Source organism: Rhincodon typus, chromosome 21 (assembly GCF_021869965.1).
Source record: "Rhincodon typus isolate 14 chromosome 21, sRhiTyp1.1, whole genome shotgun sequence".
In the NCBI taxonomy this organism is placed as follows: domain Eukaryota; kingdom Metazoa; phylum Chordata; class Chondrichthyes; order Orectolobiformes; family Rhincodontidae; genus Rhincodon; species Rhincodon typus.
In genome coordinates, this window is record NC_063352.1 from 46,516,930 (window position 1) to 46,532,489 (window position 15,560).

General features: G+C 37.7%; 1 protein-coding gene across 3 annotated transcripts in view; it reads right to left on the reverse strand.

Annotated features, from left to right (window-relative positions):
- Positions 1-15,560, reverse strand: part of LOC109913757 (E3 ubiquitin-protein ligase MGRN1-like) — a 389,727-nt gene that overhangs the window by 198,573 nt on the left and 175,594 nt on the right. The gene's annotated exons all lie outside the window — the stretch shown is intronic.

The window sequence follows — 15,560 nt, forward strand, 5'->3', positions numbered from 1 at the left end:
TAGTAATTAAAAATCTCTCATCCTTAAATTTATTCACTGTCCTAGCATCCACCACACTCTAGGGTTGTAAACAATCTTTTGAAAAGTAATTTCACTTCATCTCAGTTTTAAGCCTGCCATCCCTTATCCTGAAACTATGACCTCTTGATCTAGATTGCCGTACAAGAGGAAACATCCTTTCTACATACTGTCAATCCCCTTTAATACCATTTATACCCCCATTAGATGTTTTCTCATTCTTCTAAACTGTGGCAAGTATAAGCCTAAACTTCTCAATCTCTCTTCAAAAGTAAACACCCTCATCTTTAGTATTAATCTAATGAATCTCCTCTGAACTGCATCCAATGCAACTATATCCCTCAAGTAAGGGGACTAAAACTGTATGCAATATTCCAGGTGCAGTTTCCCAAACATCTTGCACAGTTACAGCAACACTTCCCTACTTTTACAGTCTATTCCTTTATCATCTGTGATTCATGCACGAGGACACCCAGATCCCTCTGCACCGATGCACTCAAGTATCTCTCCACTTAGATAAGTTGCCTTTCTATTCCTCCAACCAAAATGGATAACCTCACTTATCCATATTACAACTCCATTCTAATTTCAGCCTATTCACCCAACCTAACCATACCCATTTGTAAATTTCTTTACAGCAACTTACTTTTCCACCTTTTCAGTGTCATCTATAAACTTGGCAAGATCAATTTCTATCCTTACAAACAAATAATTTATCCAGATTGTAAACAGCTGGGGCCCCGAGAACAGAGTCCTGTGGCATCCATTATCCACTTCACTTGTTCCATTGTCCAAGAGTCCCAAGAACTCTAGTAAAATTAGTCAATCACAATTTACTTTTCATGAAGTTATGCTGACTTATGCATTATGCTATGACTTTCCAAATGTCCTGTCATACTTTGTTAAGAATGGATTCTTAGTTTAACATGTCATTGGAAAATTAACTGGTAGTAATATGCATAGAATCCCTACAGGCCATTCAGCCCAAAAAGTCAACACCAACTCTCCACAGAGTATAGCACCCAGACACACCCGCCCTACCCTACCCCTGCAACCCTGCACCTCCCATGGCTAATCCACCTAATTTACACATCCCCGGACACTATAGGCAATTTAGCATGGCCAATCCACCTAACCTGCACATCTTTGGACTGTGGGAGGAAACCAGAGCACTCAGAGGAAACTCATGCTGACACAGGAGAATGTGCAAACTCCACACAGCCAAACAAACAGTCTCCCAAATTGAACGTGGACCCCTAGCGCTGTGAGGCAGCAATGCTAACCACCGGGCCACTCCAGACTTTCTGCCTCCCTCCTTTTGGGATAAGGCCATTATATTAGCACGTTTCCAATCTGCTGGAATCTTTCCCACATCCAGGGCATTTTGAAATGTTATAAACAGTGGATTCACGATCTTTGTTGCCACTTCCCTCAAAATCTTAGGACATAGGCCATCAGGCTATCAGGCTGTGGAGACTTGTCTGCTTTCAATCCCAATAGTTTGCTTAGTATATTTTTCCCCCCTAGTGATGATGATTATTTGCAAACTTGCATTTTAAAATTAGGTTAAATTGCAGTATTTTAAAATGCAAGTTTGCAAATAAGAGAGAAATTATTCAGAATTCCATAGAGTGAAACAAGGTGCCCTCAAAAGAAAATTGTCTTTTCCAATAAGTGTGCAGATGAATATGAGAAGATAGTTGACACACCTGCTAAGATGCATTACTGGCTTATTTGTAGTGGATAATGAGTGAATCAACATTCCTGTGTTACCTAAAAGTGTATCACTTTAGGTAGCAAATGCATAAGTTTGCTAGTATATACTGTATACATAGGAGATAAAATGTTTAGCAAATATATTATTTAATAACTAAGTATTTATACAATTTCTCACCATGTACAATATCAAGCCACCTGCACCTCAGCTTTCAGCCGAATGGTTATGCCACCTTATACCACAGACCTCTCTCACAGTCTGTGCATTTAAGATGTTGGGCCTTACAATTATGCTGTTATCAAAACGAATTTAAAAAAATTAAAACACTTTACAACTTGCCAATTTGCATTAAAAAAAACCTATCAAAATGGGTTACATGAACAAGTCTTTGGGCTCGAGTGTTATAGTCATACAGCATAGAAATAGACCTTTCAAACACAACTTTTTCAGTTTGCTGAGCATCCTCTATTTAGCAGAACCAGATCTGCTGTAGGAATGAAGGAAGCTTGCTGAAGCAGATGCATGTTGCTTAGGAATGAGTCTAGCTAAACAATTGAATCTTCACATACATATCATTTCAATTCATTTTATTGTGCTTCAGAATTATTAATTTTTTTAAACTGATGGCATACTTACCACCTGCTAAGGTTAAATATAAGATCAGTACAGGAGGAGTACCATTAGTACATACAATATTTAGCAACACAAAGATAAGTTAATTATTCATCAGGTACTCCACAAATATTGTGGAACAGTTACCATTAAAAAAAAAAAATCAATCTATTCAGAACAAGCAATCCTTAAGAAGCGTGAAATCTCCATTTAGAAGTAAAGGAAATAATTTGTGCAAAGATTTGTTTTGTCAACTTTGACCATAAAACATTCCAGGATTAGGGACATGACAGCATAGGACAGTTATGAAAGAGGAAGTGATAAAATAGATAAAACAATTCTAGAAATAATTGGTACTCCCTGTCTGTGCATAAACGTAGTACAAAAAATTTATATAGTCCAAGTTTGACAAAAAAAGACAAACCTGTATCCATTGCAACTGTTGCTAAAGTGAATTTAAATTCTATCACACGGTTGTTAAGAGTAGCAAAACACATTTTTTTTGATTTTTTTTAAACTTGGTTTTTTTCAAGGTTTATATTTTAATGTACAGTATCATGCAATGGCACTTTTTTTTATAAAACATTAAAACCTTACTGTAGTAGTCTGTCTGCAGTCAGTACACTATTGACTGCTTTTCCTAGCTCTCCCTTCCCCCCAAAAGAAAACCTCATTCACAAACCAAATACAAAGATAAACAATGATTCGAAAACCTAATTTGCAATCCCTGTATTAAAGTTTATTTTTTTTTAAATTGTCCGTTGTTGCAACTCCGCACACTCCCACCCTGTAATTCTTTAGACAACTGCCACAATTTTACTGCAAAAAAAGTTATGGAGTAATCCTTAAAAACCATTAGTGATCTTCATGGTTGTCTCTGATATAGCAGCTAACCACTGATAGGTTCCTTTTGAAGGGTCAACGATCAAAAACAAGTTTCTCAAAGTTAACAATTCCATTTTGAAGTCAAGTTGATGGTCTTGAAAGTCTTTTAATTGTGTCACACACATGCAAACTCCAGAAACAAGGCTTCGTTTTGAAAATTGCTGGACCCATAATTCTTCTGCTACGAAGGTGAATCTTCCCTATTGTATTCCTTCAGTTCAGATTAGCTGCAGCACAATACAACAGAAACTATTTCATATTGACCCATGCAAGATTTTTCCTGTTTCATCTACAAGGCCTTAACTGGGCCTCATCTTTCAGCCTCCATGGCAACATTAACCTTCTGTTCTGAGGTGGTTTGTTGGGACATTGCTGCTGGCCAGCCTGTATGTGGAGTTGGTGATGCTGGAGTCCACATGCCCTGCTGGTTTGGAGGAGACATGGGCCAGCCTGAATTGAAGTTTACAGGAGGAGGAGGAGATGTTGCCATCGAGGCAATTGGGCTACTACTATTGAAACTTTCTGAAGCTTTCAGCCTTGAGAACATCGTAAGTGCATCTGGAAAATTAGGAGGCGTTGCAGGTGTGTTAGCTGGAGTGCACATCTGTAAAAATAGAAACAAAGTTAACATACACATTAAATAACGATGATTTAACAGTATTGAATCATAAAATGGTACTGCATCAAATCAAACAATAAATCATTTTAATAGCATAGTTATTTTTTGATCAAGTCCAATTTTGAAAATGTTATTTACAATGAAATATTCTTGGCTAGCAATTAGCTGGTTCAAGAATTCCTCTTAAAGTAGAAAAAAGGAAAGCAAACAGTAAAAAAAGCTGACATGCACTTTGAGTATCTAATGTACATAACTTTGGAAAGCCAAATTGGATGCATGCTATGTCAAAACATTTAACTAAAAAAAAAATGGAACAAAGACTAATCAGTTATAGCCACAACCACTTCCAAACAAAATATTATGGAAGTGATAAATTAAGGTTGTTGAAATTATTCAGCTGAAATTTGAGATAGCTAGAACTTAAATCACTTTTATCATGTGTATGATACCTGTGTGATAGAACAAAATTTAGAACATCCTCATTATTGTGCACAGACATACTCAACGAACGGTTCATTAATCTACAGCAGCCAAAATACACAAATAGACATACCCAGGGTCAGCACTGAATTAGCTGGAGAGCTTCAACTGCCTGAAATAATCACGGAAGTGTATACTAGAAAGCATGCACACTTCTAGAGGCAGGGTAAAAGAGACGTCACTGTTTTATATGCTCAGATAGCAAATTACTTTATATTCATAATTTTCTGTTGTCTTAAAATAAAACAGTAAAAGTAGCATGAACATTACTATGAGATAACAAGCTGTAGAGCTGGATCCAGCTCTACACCTTGTTATCTCAGATTTTCCAGCATCTGCAGTTCCTACTATCTCATGAACATTACTATGTTGGCTTAACAGGATGTCATACTGCCCTAGTGAAACGGTTGTAGCCAAATCTTCAAAAATTGCCATTACCATTCAAAGGCTAAACCACACTACCAACTCAAAAAAGGACTGTGTACTATTTATGCTAGAGCATCAATTTTTACTTTTTTGTACGCAGAACATTTGGATACAGAACTGGCTCCATACAGGGTGGTGGTCGAGGGTCACTTTTCACACTGGAGGCCTGTGACTACTGATGTGCCACGAAGATCAGTGCTGGGTCCATGGCTTTTTGTCATTTATATAAATGACTTGGATGTGAACATTGGAAGTATGGTTAGTAAGTTTGCAGGTGACAAGAAAATTGGAGGTGTAGTGGACAGTGAAGAAGGTTACCTCAACAGGATCTTGATGAGATAGGCCAATGGGCCAAGGAGTAGCAGATGGAGTTTAATTTAGATGAATGTGAGGTGCTGCATTTTGGAAAGGCAAATCAGGGCAGGGCTTATACACTTAATGGTAAGGTCCTGACAAGTGTTGCTGAACAAAGAGACGTTGGGAGTGCAGGTTCATAGTTCCTTGAAAGTGGAATCGCAGGTAGACAAGATAGTAAAGGCGGCATTTGGTATACTTGCCTGTATTGGTTAGTGCATTGAGTATAGGAGTTGGAAGGTCATGTTGTAGCTGTACAGGACATTGGTTTGGCCACTTTTGGAATACTGCATGCAATTTTGGTCTCCCTGTTATAGGAAAGATGTTGTGAAACTTGACAGGGTTCAGAAAAGACTTACATGGATGTTGCCAGAGTTAGAGGGTTTGAGCTATAGGGAGAGACAGAATAGGCTGGGGAAGGGTCACTCCACCCGAAACGTTAACTTTGATGCTCTCTATAGATGCTGCCAGACCGGCTGAGCTTTTTCAGCAATTTCTATTTTTGTCTCCAAATAGGCTGGGGCTATTTTCCTTGCAGCATCAGAGGTCGAGGAGTGACCTTACAGAGGTTTATAAAATCATAAGGGACATGGATAGGGTGAATAGACAAGGTGGGGGAGCCAAGACTAGAGGGCACATGTTTAAGGTGAGAGGGGAAAGATATAAAAGGGATTTAAAGGGCAACTTTTTCACACAGCTGGTGTGTGTATGAAATGAGCTGCCAGAGGAAGTGGAGAAGCCTGGTTCAATTACAATATTTAAAAGGCATCTGGATGGATATAAGAATAGGAGGGGTTCAGAAGGAAAAGGGACAAATGCTGGCAAATGGGACTAGATTAATTTAGGCTGTCTGGTCAGCATGGATGAGTTAGACCAAAAGGTCTGTTTCCGTGCTGTACAATTTTATGACTCTATGGGGAGTTGGATTAAGCTACAATGAATTGGTAACAAAAACATTACCTGCTCAATAAAACATAGACTTTAATATTATTTTTCGCAGAAGGTGAGAATGATATGTCCAAGAGAACTCCAATGGATATCATGTAAGCTATTCACTTGTATTCTGACAGGTTCTCAGAAATATATTAAAGTCTATACTAGAAGCATTTAGGATACAGTAGTAGTAATGCATTTGAAGTATTTTGTTATGCAGCTACAAGGCTTAATGGGTAAAAGCATTACCTGGAGACACAATGCACAAAATAAACACAATCAAGGAAGGTCCAAGATTTTATCTGTAGCATATGTTAACTGTTTAGAGAATAGGTGAGAAAAGGAAAGGAAGGTATAGCCTGCAAGGGTTCCTAATTCTGATCATTATTCAGACCCCCAGTAGAAAGTGTGCTTCAGATCATATTCCCTCCAATCAATTAGTCTCGCTACACACATACTCTGGAATTTTTTATAATACTAAAACAAGCCATTTGGTTCATCTAGTCAATGTTGGTATTTATTCTATGCAAATAGTCTCAAATCAACATCTTAATTCCCATTTTTACATCCAATTCCTTGAACCACCTATCATTAAAGTTAAACAAGGTCTCTCTGCAATAAGCAGCAACATCAGTACTAAATATGTTCAAATGGTCACCTGGGTGGTAGCGCTATTAACGGAACTGCAATCCGTATATCAGAAAAGGTGAGAAGTGAAAGCATTTTCTAATTGCGATCAGAAAATCGGTGGTGGGGTGTGGGTGGTGGAGGATATTGCTCTTTGAAAAAATTATTTTAATCAAATACAGCATATTGTAAGCCTCAAAATTTGCAAGATGTTAGAAGTGTTATTTGTTACCCTGGTAATTCCACTCTTCGAGGAACTCTTCCTTTGGAAATTCTGATCAGTGATAAACTATTCTGCAGCACATACTACACGTAAAATTACTGCACGCGGGATTTAGGTTCATTAACAAAAAAGATAAAAATCGCTTGCGACAAGTCACAGGACTCAATTTCTAGCTTAAAGAAATATGAAAATAGACAATCAATATTGAAGTAAATTATACTACTTCAGATGAATGTCTAACTATTGATCAATTCTGTAGCAGTTCAATAACTTAATGCTCATTTGCAATTAGATATGAAAATTTATGTTTGATCAAAGATGCAAAATTCATGATATCCCAAGAGTTACGGTCATCAGGCTTTCAAAGAAAGAAAACACATTGTGAATATCTCATCTTATAAATGTTCAGTACAAATCTGCAAAACTATTCTACTTATATGAAAAGTTTTCTTCTACTTTGGCTGTCATGGGATTATGGATGTACTACTGCAACATTAAATGGACATTATGTGTATTTGCCAAACCTTTTGCTTGCCAATTTAGTGAGCTGTGAAATAATTCACTAAATCTAAAGTTATGTTGTATAGCCTCTGGGTACAGGTGATCCAAGGCAATTCTGGCTTTGTCCCAATCCCACCCAGAGCAATTCTGAAAACCATGGAAATTATACTTCTGTGAACTCACACAACTTGTTTTAATCTTTGAATCAATACATATAATCAGTTTTGATCTACACTGTGGGGTAAATCACTGAATAATTTAATTTCCATCTTACAATGCATGGTTAACAACCCCTCCGCTAAAATAGGAAAGAAAAATACTGATATATGTATAGGTACATGCAAGACTGCAGTTAGACCTTCAGTGATCTGGACTTTGTACACAGTAAATTTATGATGACTAATATGAAATGGAAATGTCACTGAATAACCTAAACATAATGAACTACATTTATAGACTTTGCTTACTGAAAGCAAAATTGTCAGGTTGAAAATATTTGTGTTAAACAAGTCATCTTGCAATATACAATGTTTTGGCTAGGACAAGATAATTATTTGAAGCATCAGGATTAGTTTCTTAGTAAGTATTATGAAACATTTAGATGCATAAATTTTCAATCCCAACAGATTCCTACCAGTTTTGTTATGTCTTGAAATTTCAAAATCACATTCACATGCAGCTCAAGTACTGTACAATATGTTCAGTGTAAAATTCACACCAGCCCAGTAGGACAAATATCACACTAATATCCTTCCTGGTTGCCAGGGCAACACCTGGAAAACTGGCTGCTATCTGGACATTGTACCTATATTTACTTTTTATAGTAGAGTGCATTATTACAAGCCTGATTTTAATTTGGTTAATGTACTGATGAAACTAACAGCACAGTGAAACATTTCCTTAAAAAAAAACTTACGCTGTTAATAACTTGGAAAGCATTAATACATTAATGTAAAACAGCTCTGTTTTCCCTTTGAAATATTCTCAAAATTAGATTTTATGATAGTTTTAAATACACTTGCTATTCCTACAATGATTCAGAATGCCAAAATGTCATTAAAACTTGCACTACAATCTTAGCAGTTGCGAAACCTTCCACTTAATGTTGTCAGTAATTCAATATAGGCTGAATGGAAGATACATAAAAAAGAGGCGTTATAGCTATAATTATCAGTTTCTCCCAGTAATATTTAGAAAAAAGCTCATGAATGGATTGGAAGCCGTAAAAAAAACATATATACACAGAAATTTCTCTTTGATGCAACTCAAATGCCAAAGTTGATTGTTTATGTAACTACAGCTAAATGTGAAACAGCACTGAAAATGATTGTGCCCAAGGAAACTTTTCATGTAAATTTTATGTTCTTGTTATGGAACCTAACCCCGAAAGAGCATACCTAGATTGTCTCACTCTCAGAATCCGACCCAAATGTGAATGATGAGACGAGGTAGAAACTTTAAATATGTGGCAATAATTATTTTGCATTTGCTGACAACCACAATTTAGCAACCAAATCAATTAAAATATTACAGAAAGTGAGGGGCTCATGGCACTTTCCAAATTTCCAATGTTTTGAATTTATGGATTCAAATTTATTTACAAACACATCTGCTACAGATGGCCATGTAGCTCAACTGGGGTGGACTGGAAGTGTCATTCTTTGCCAACTGCATTCATTGAATTTAATCTAGCAGTTGCTGGTCAGGTAACAAGGTGGAGTACTTCAATTAGAGAGAGAACTGGCGCAACTGGTTCCTTTTCCAGTCAATGACGGGGCAGCATTGAAGCGTGGCGAACTCTGTAATCCAGTAAATGAAAGTATAGTGACAACAGGGAGTAGTCAGTAATGTAAACATAGCTTTAAAAAAAATGTTATACACTGCAAACCATTTGCAGGCCTCCCTTCCAAGTAACTGCACCTCATACTTTAATTTTCCCATGACACACCTAAGTCAACAAATATGAATGAAGTGTGCTGTCACTACTTGCTTGTTAAAAATTGAGAATGGAAGTGAAATCCAAAAAGTGGTCATCAACAGAAACTGTTGTACCTTCCTTACCCTAATCAAATGTCATTTGTTGAGGCAAGGCACCACTGTTCTGGCAACACTTTCATTTTAACATATCACGTAAACACAAATGGTCAGAATTTGAGGGGGAAAAAAAAAATCAGTGAGTATAATGCAAGAGGTGCCATTTCTACATAGACTATCCTGCAAAGTACATTAAGGAACAGATACCCCCTTAATTGTGAATTACCTCAAACCAATGGAACATTTGCACTGTTCCAGTCAGCAAGATGAAAATGGCATCTCCTGTCAACCTCTCAGTGAGTTAATAAGATGCTGCATTAAATACCAATTAAACACACTGCAGAAAGTTAGGATTTGTACTTAAGGCATCTCAGTTTATGTTTCCATGATGTGACCCAACATCTCTGAACCAGACAGAAATAACTTGATTACCAGATTTGCATTCCCACAAGATAGTTCAGATTATGATCTCAGCAAACTCCCAGAAAAATTCTCTCTGGTTGAGATCTCTAACACTGGAACCTTTGTGAATTTTTATCCTCCCTAATCTGGGTTTATTAGGGCCATATGTGACAACATTGGGTTACTCAGAACTAAATTAATCCAGCATTCAGGATTAAACTTGGGACTTTCATCTAGATGGTTCCATTACTGATAAAAGTTGACTGATGTCAGAAATGTTATTTTTATTTAAATTTAAGTAATTATGTTTTAGTTAAGTGATTGAGCACAGATTTTTAAAATGGTCAATTTTGAAACAGTTTTATTGATTTCAATAATACAAACGCAAATTACCGCAGATACCAGAAATCTGAAATAAAAACAAAAATACTAGAAATGGTAAGCATTCGCTGAATGATCAAATTGAAACATTAAAGTCAGTTTCTCACCAACTGCTGCAGCATGACCCAAGTTGTTTTTCAAGCACTTTGTTTTTATCTGTTAATTTTGGTATTCTATGTTGTTATTTCACACAAAAGGATGGAATTATTTTCAAACAAGCGCAGGATACACTGGATGATTAATACAGAAATCTATGTGGATTTTCTGACAAGTGGTACTAATACTGCTGGGTCGAATCAATCTTGAGCTAGGAAAAAATAGGCACTGATCACTTCCACCGAGTTCCTGGTGCAAACTCATCTGTTAAATGTTTCCACTTGTATTGCATGCTCATATTATTTACTCCCATCTAAACCAGAGTGAGAATTTCATTATCCGCACCCATGAAAAGGGCCTTCATTCAGCCTGTCGAAACTCTACATATTAGAAGTGTGTTACTCGTGCCCATTTGAACCCAATCTTAAAAAGATAAACTACATGATCAAATGGCATTTAACAGTCACAGGCCTTTAAATGGAATTATTTTTGATGCAGTTTTCCTGGCTTTTAAAACAGAAGAGTGAAAATGTTCCTGATAACAGACAATCAAGCTAATTATTGTTTATAGTATCAGAAAAACTTGTAGGTGATCAGTGAAACAGGCAAATGAGAATCTGTAAATGCTAATAAGTCATTTCACCTGAAATTGAAGCTGCAGAAAAACTGATCTCCGAGTAAATTGGGATTACTTGACAAAACTCTGCATTTAATCCCAGTGCTTTCTCTTGGTGGTAACGTATGAATTAGATTTCCTAATCTTCCTCGTCTTATGGATACACCCCCAGTGGCAGGAGGTGCCCACCCACCAGGCATCAGGAGAAAATTTTTTTTACATGAAGTTTCAAGTCCTTCTGCTGGACCACAAGGTAGTTCTGCAACTCATCCTCTGTAGTCGTTCGCAGTGTTTTGGACATTTGTTTTTCCCTGCCAAAAGCACTAATTTTAACAAGGCAGGAAACTTATAAAGTTATATACATTGTATGCTAAGGTAGCAAACAGATCCATCCCTACCCAATATTAGGCTTCAGATTCTTTTCCAACCTCGGTTCAGACAAGCACAGTTTCCAAGACACGAAAAGTGTTTGTTTTTAGTTTGCACAAATTCTGGCTGTTAGATTAGAATGTGTTTCCCATACTTAATTGCCCTCAAGAAGATGATGGTGAGCTGTCTTTTTGACCTGTAGTTCTTATGGTGTAGGTACATCCATGGTGCTATTAAGAAGGGAGTTTCAGAATTTTTACCCAGCACTAGGAAATTAACAGCAATGTACCGAGGGTCAGTGGAGTGTGGGATTTATATCACCATTCCTTCAGTGTTTTCAGGTTAAAATCTCAGAACTCCCTAACAGCACTATAGATGCACTGACATCATACAAACTTCAGCTGCTTAAGGTGGCAGCTGACAACCATAGCCATCTATATGCACAACTGTGAACAAAATAAGTGATGCTAACATTGCACAACAAATTAGCAAAGCAACATAGTGTGGAGCTTGAAGGCAAACTTGCAGGTGGTGTTCACATACATCTGCTGCCCTTATTCTTTTCAGAGGTAAAGGTTTGGAAGGTATTGTAGAGAAAGTCTCAAGTTGTTGCAGTGCATCCTGTAGATGGTACTTGCTGTCACTACGGGTTGGTGATGGGAGTGAATGTTGAAGATGATAGCCCAGTCAAGTGAGCTGGTCTGTCCTGTATATTATCAAGCTTCTTGAGTATTGTTGAAGTTGCATTCATCCAGGCAAATGGAGAATGTTCAACTGCACTACTGACACTTAACTTGTAGATGGTGGACGGGTTTTTGAGAGTCAGGTGATGAAGTCACCTGCCACAGAATGCCTAGCTTCTAACCTATTCGCATAGCCAACGTGTTTATATGGCTGGTCCAGTTCAGATTCTAATTAAGATATTGATAGTAAGAGATTCAGTGATGACAATGCTATTGATTGGAAACCGAAGATGGTTAGATTCTTTGTTAAGGATGGTCATTGTCTGGTACTCATGTGCCATAAATTTAACTTGCCACCCATCTACCCAAACCTAAAACACTGTCCTGGTCCTGGATAGAGAAGGCTTAGTTATGTGAGGAATCATGAATGACGGTGAACATTGCGTAATTATCAGCGATCATCACTTTTGATCTAATGATGAAGAAAAGCTCATTGAAGGAGCAGCTGGAAAATGGTTGAGCCTAGAACCATATCCTGAGGAACTCCTGTAGTGATATGCTGGAGCTGAAGTAATCAACTTAAAAACCCCAACCTCCACCACAAAAGAAGATGGTTATCATTAACCAGAAACTGAACTGGACATAAACACTGTGGCTACAAGAGCAGGTCAAAAGCTAGGAATTCAGTAATAAATAACTCAGCTCCTGACTTGGAACTATATCAACATTCCTTCACTGTCACTGGGTTAAGATTCAGGAACTACCTTCCGAACAGTACTGTGAACGTACCTACACAGTATAGATTGCCATGTTAAAGATGATAGTTCATCATCAACTTTGCTATTTACAATTAGGGATGATTAACAAATGCAGGCCTTGCAAGCAACACTCTCATAACTTAAAAGTTTGAGAAGTTAAGCCTTGTTAGTAGGTATTAACTTTAGCATGGGATCATGTACTTAAACAGAACAAGGGCAAAGAATCTTTAATAATAACTCATTCTATTTGGCACACAGAGTGTTGAACCCAGATAAACAAGGTAGCCTTTTGTAGATTGGGTTCAAAATTAATCCAACTGGGTGTGGAACATCTATTCCTTGACAGCTCTGCAGCAAAAGGCTCGACAGTCACTTTACCCTTCATGATGGACTGAAGTACAAGCAGAGCCACTGAAATCCTCCATACCTATCAATACTTGCAGTGTTTTAGTCATATCGGTAAACAAGTGCTCAGATAAGTATTGTTATAGACATGGGCATAATGAAGATGGAATTCCAAAACACTGTATCCAAGGCAAGATGTAACCTGATCCTCTACGTTTTGTTCTTCCTGTTTTTGCTTAGTGCTTCACCTCATGCTCCCTCCTAACAATTATTACCTAAGCTCCCAGTATAAACATGCTGTGCAAAGATGTTAGGAACAAAAACAAAGTTGCCGGAAAAGCTCAGCAGGTCTGGCAGCATCAGCGGAGGAGAGAACAAGAGTTAACGTTTCGGGTCCGGTGACCCTTCCTCAGAACTGTGTAAAGATGTTGCTTTCTTCAGCAGCAGTGCAAGTTGGTATACTCTTTTGTGCACACCTTTTGAAAAGGAAGAGGAATATAGGTTACAGTGCTGGTTGTGTGATCTCCCTTTAAGTGCTGTTTCTCCAGAGAACAATGTGGACACTACGGTATCTGCCTTGGGGGCAAGACATGAGCGAACAAGACAGAAAGCCTAAATTGGAAGAGGGCTAATTTCAATGAAAAGAGAAGCAATTAGTCAGGGTAAAAAGGAACCATAGACGAACAGGAAGAATGGTAATGGAACTACGGAGATCTCAAAGGAAGAGGTGCTTCAGGTATAGGCTAGGGAGATTTCACCAATATTTAATAAGACCAGGTAATGTTTGGCTAATCTTAATTGATTTTTTGACAAACTAAACAGAAGATTGACCAAGGGCACACAATGATGTTGTCTGTCTAAGATTTTAAGAAAGCATATAACAAAGAACTGCATAAAAGGTTAGTTAGAAAAATGCAGGCCCATAGATTAGGAGGTCAGTATGAATTTGGGGTTTAAAAAAAACTGGCTCAATGACAGAAACCAGTGAGCTGTGTTAGTTTTTTTTTGGACTGGGTGGCAGACAGTGGTGTTCCTCAAGGTTCTGTTTTATGACCACTGCAAGGTTTGCTATACATAAACAGCTTGGATCTTGTATTACAGAAAAAAAAAGTTACAAAATTTGCCAGTAATACCAAACATGGATGAGTAAACAGTGAGGGCTCAAATTGTAAAAGGACTTAGACAGGCCAGCAGAATGGACACACAAGTGACAGATGAAATTCAACACTGTGAACTGTGGAGTTATGCATTTTGGCAGAAGTGATAGAGAAAAGCAGCACAGACATAATGGCACAACTCTAGAGTGGACACAGGGTATGTTTGATGAGGACATGTTGTCAGAGTGGTGAGTAAAACATACAGAATCCTCGGTTTGATAAATAAAGGCATTGAGTACAAAAAAAAAGGAAAATTATTCTGAACTTATATTGTATGAAGCTTTTGTGAGGTTCGTTAGTTTTCTGTCCAGTTTTGGTCAACATATTTTAGGAAAGATGTGAAAACCTTTGAGAAAGCACAGAGAATATTTAGCTGAATGGTTCTACAGATAAAGATGGCTTTAGTCACAAGGTTAAGATAGAAAGGCTGCGGTTGCTCTCCTTGCAGCAAACCAGATTGAGAGGAGATTTGTTAGAAGTGCATCAGATTATGACTGGCTTAGATAAGACAGACAGGGAAAATCTCATTCCATTTGCTGAGAGTAGCAGGACTAGAGGGCACAACTGTCAAGTTTTGGCCAATAGATACAGGGGAAATGTGAGGAAATTTTGTTTTTAAAATGCAGCAAGTAATAACCCTGCTAGTCACAGGGTGGTGAACGCAGAAATAAATGATTTCAAAAGAAATCTGGATGAACACTCAAAGGAAATAAACTCTGTGGGCTGATGGTGCAGCCTTCGTTGGTTGAATGGCTTCCATCTTGGATAAGTATTTCCACTTCACCTTGTCCCATTCTTGACATCCTATGTGCTTGTATTAGCAGTAATGGTATCTTTTTAGGTACTTCAGCTTTACATTACAGGTTTTTTTTGGGTGATGCACTGTATGGATGAGTATAGCAAGAATAAACAAATAAAGTTGCTGTCACAACTCTGCTTCTGCAAGCCCATCCTGCAGCAAAGTGTTGTAAGCTGCCCTGAACGGGAACTTGTGGAATGCAGAGACTTTCAATATGCTTGGTGCAAGGCCATGTGGATAATCTTACCATTGCTGAATTGCTGTGTTCTGTAAACAAAATCTGTATTTTCAGTTAAGGTCCTCTGCACTGTGGAAGCTGCACAAATGGGGAACACCACCTGGTTCAGCTCATCTCTGCACAGTCAAACATTGCAATTTTTTCTCATTGCAATCTGAAAAATTTCTACCATATTTGACTGCTTATGATAGTCTTCAAGATATTTCATAGCATTTTAACAAGTTGAGTGGTTTACATGCAATGTAAATGCAAGTTATGTCACAGTTCTTTCAGTGTCACCTCCACTA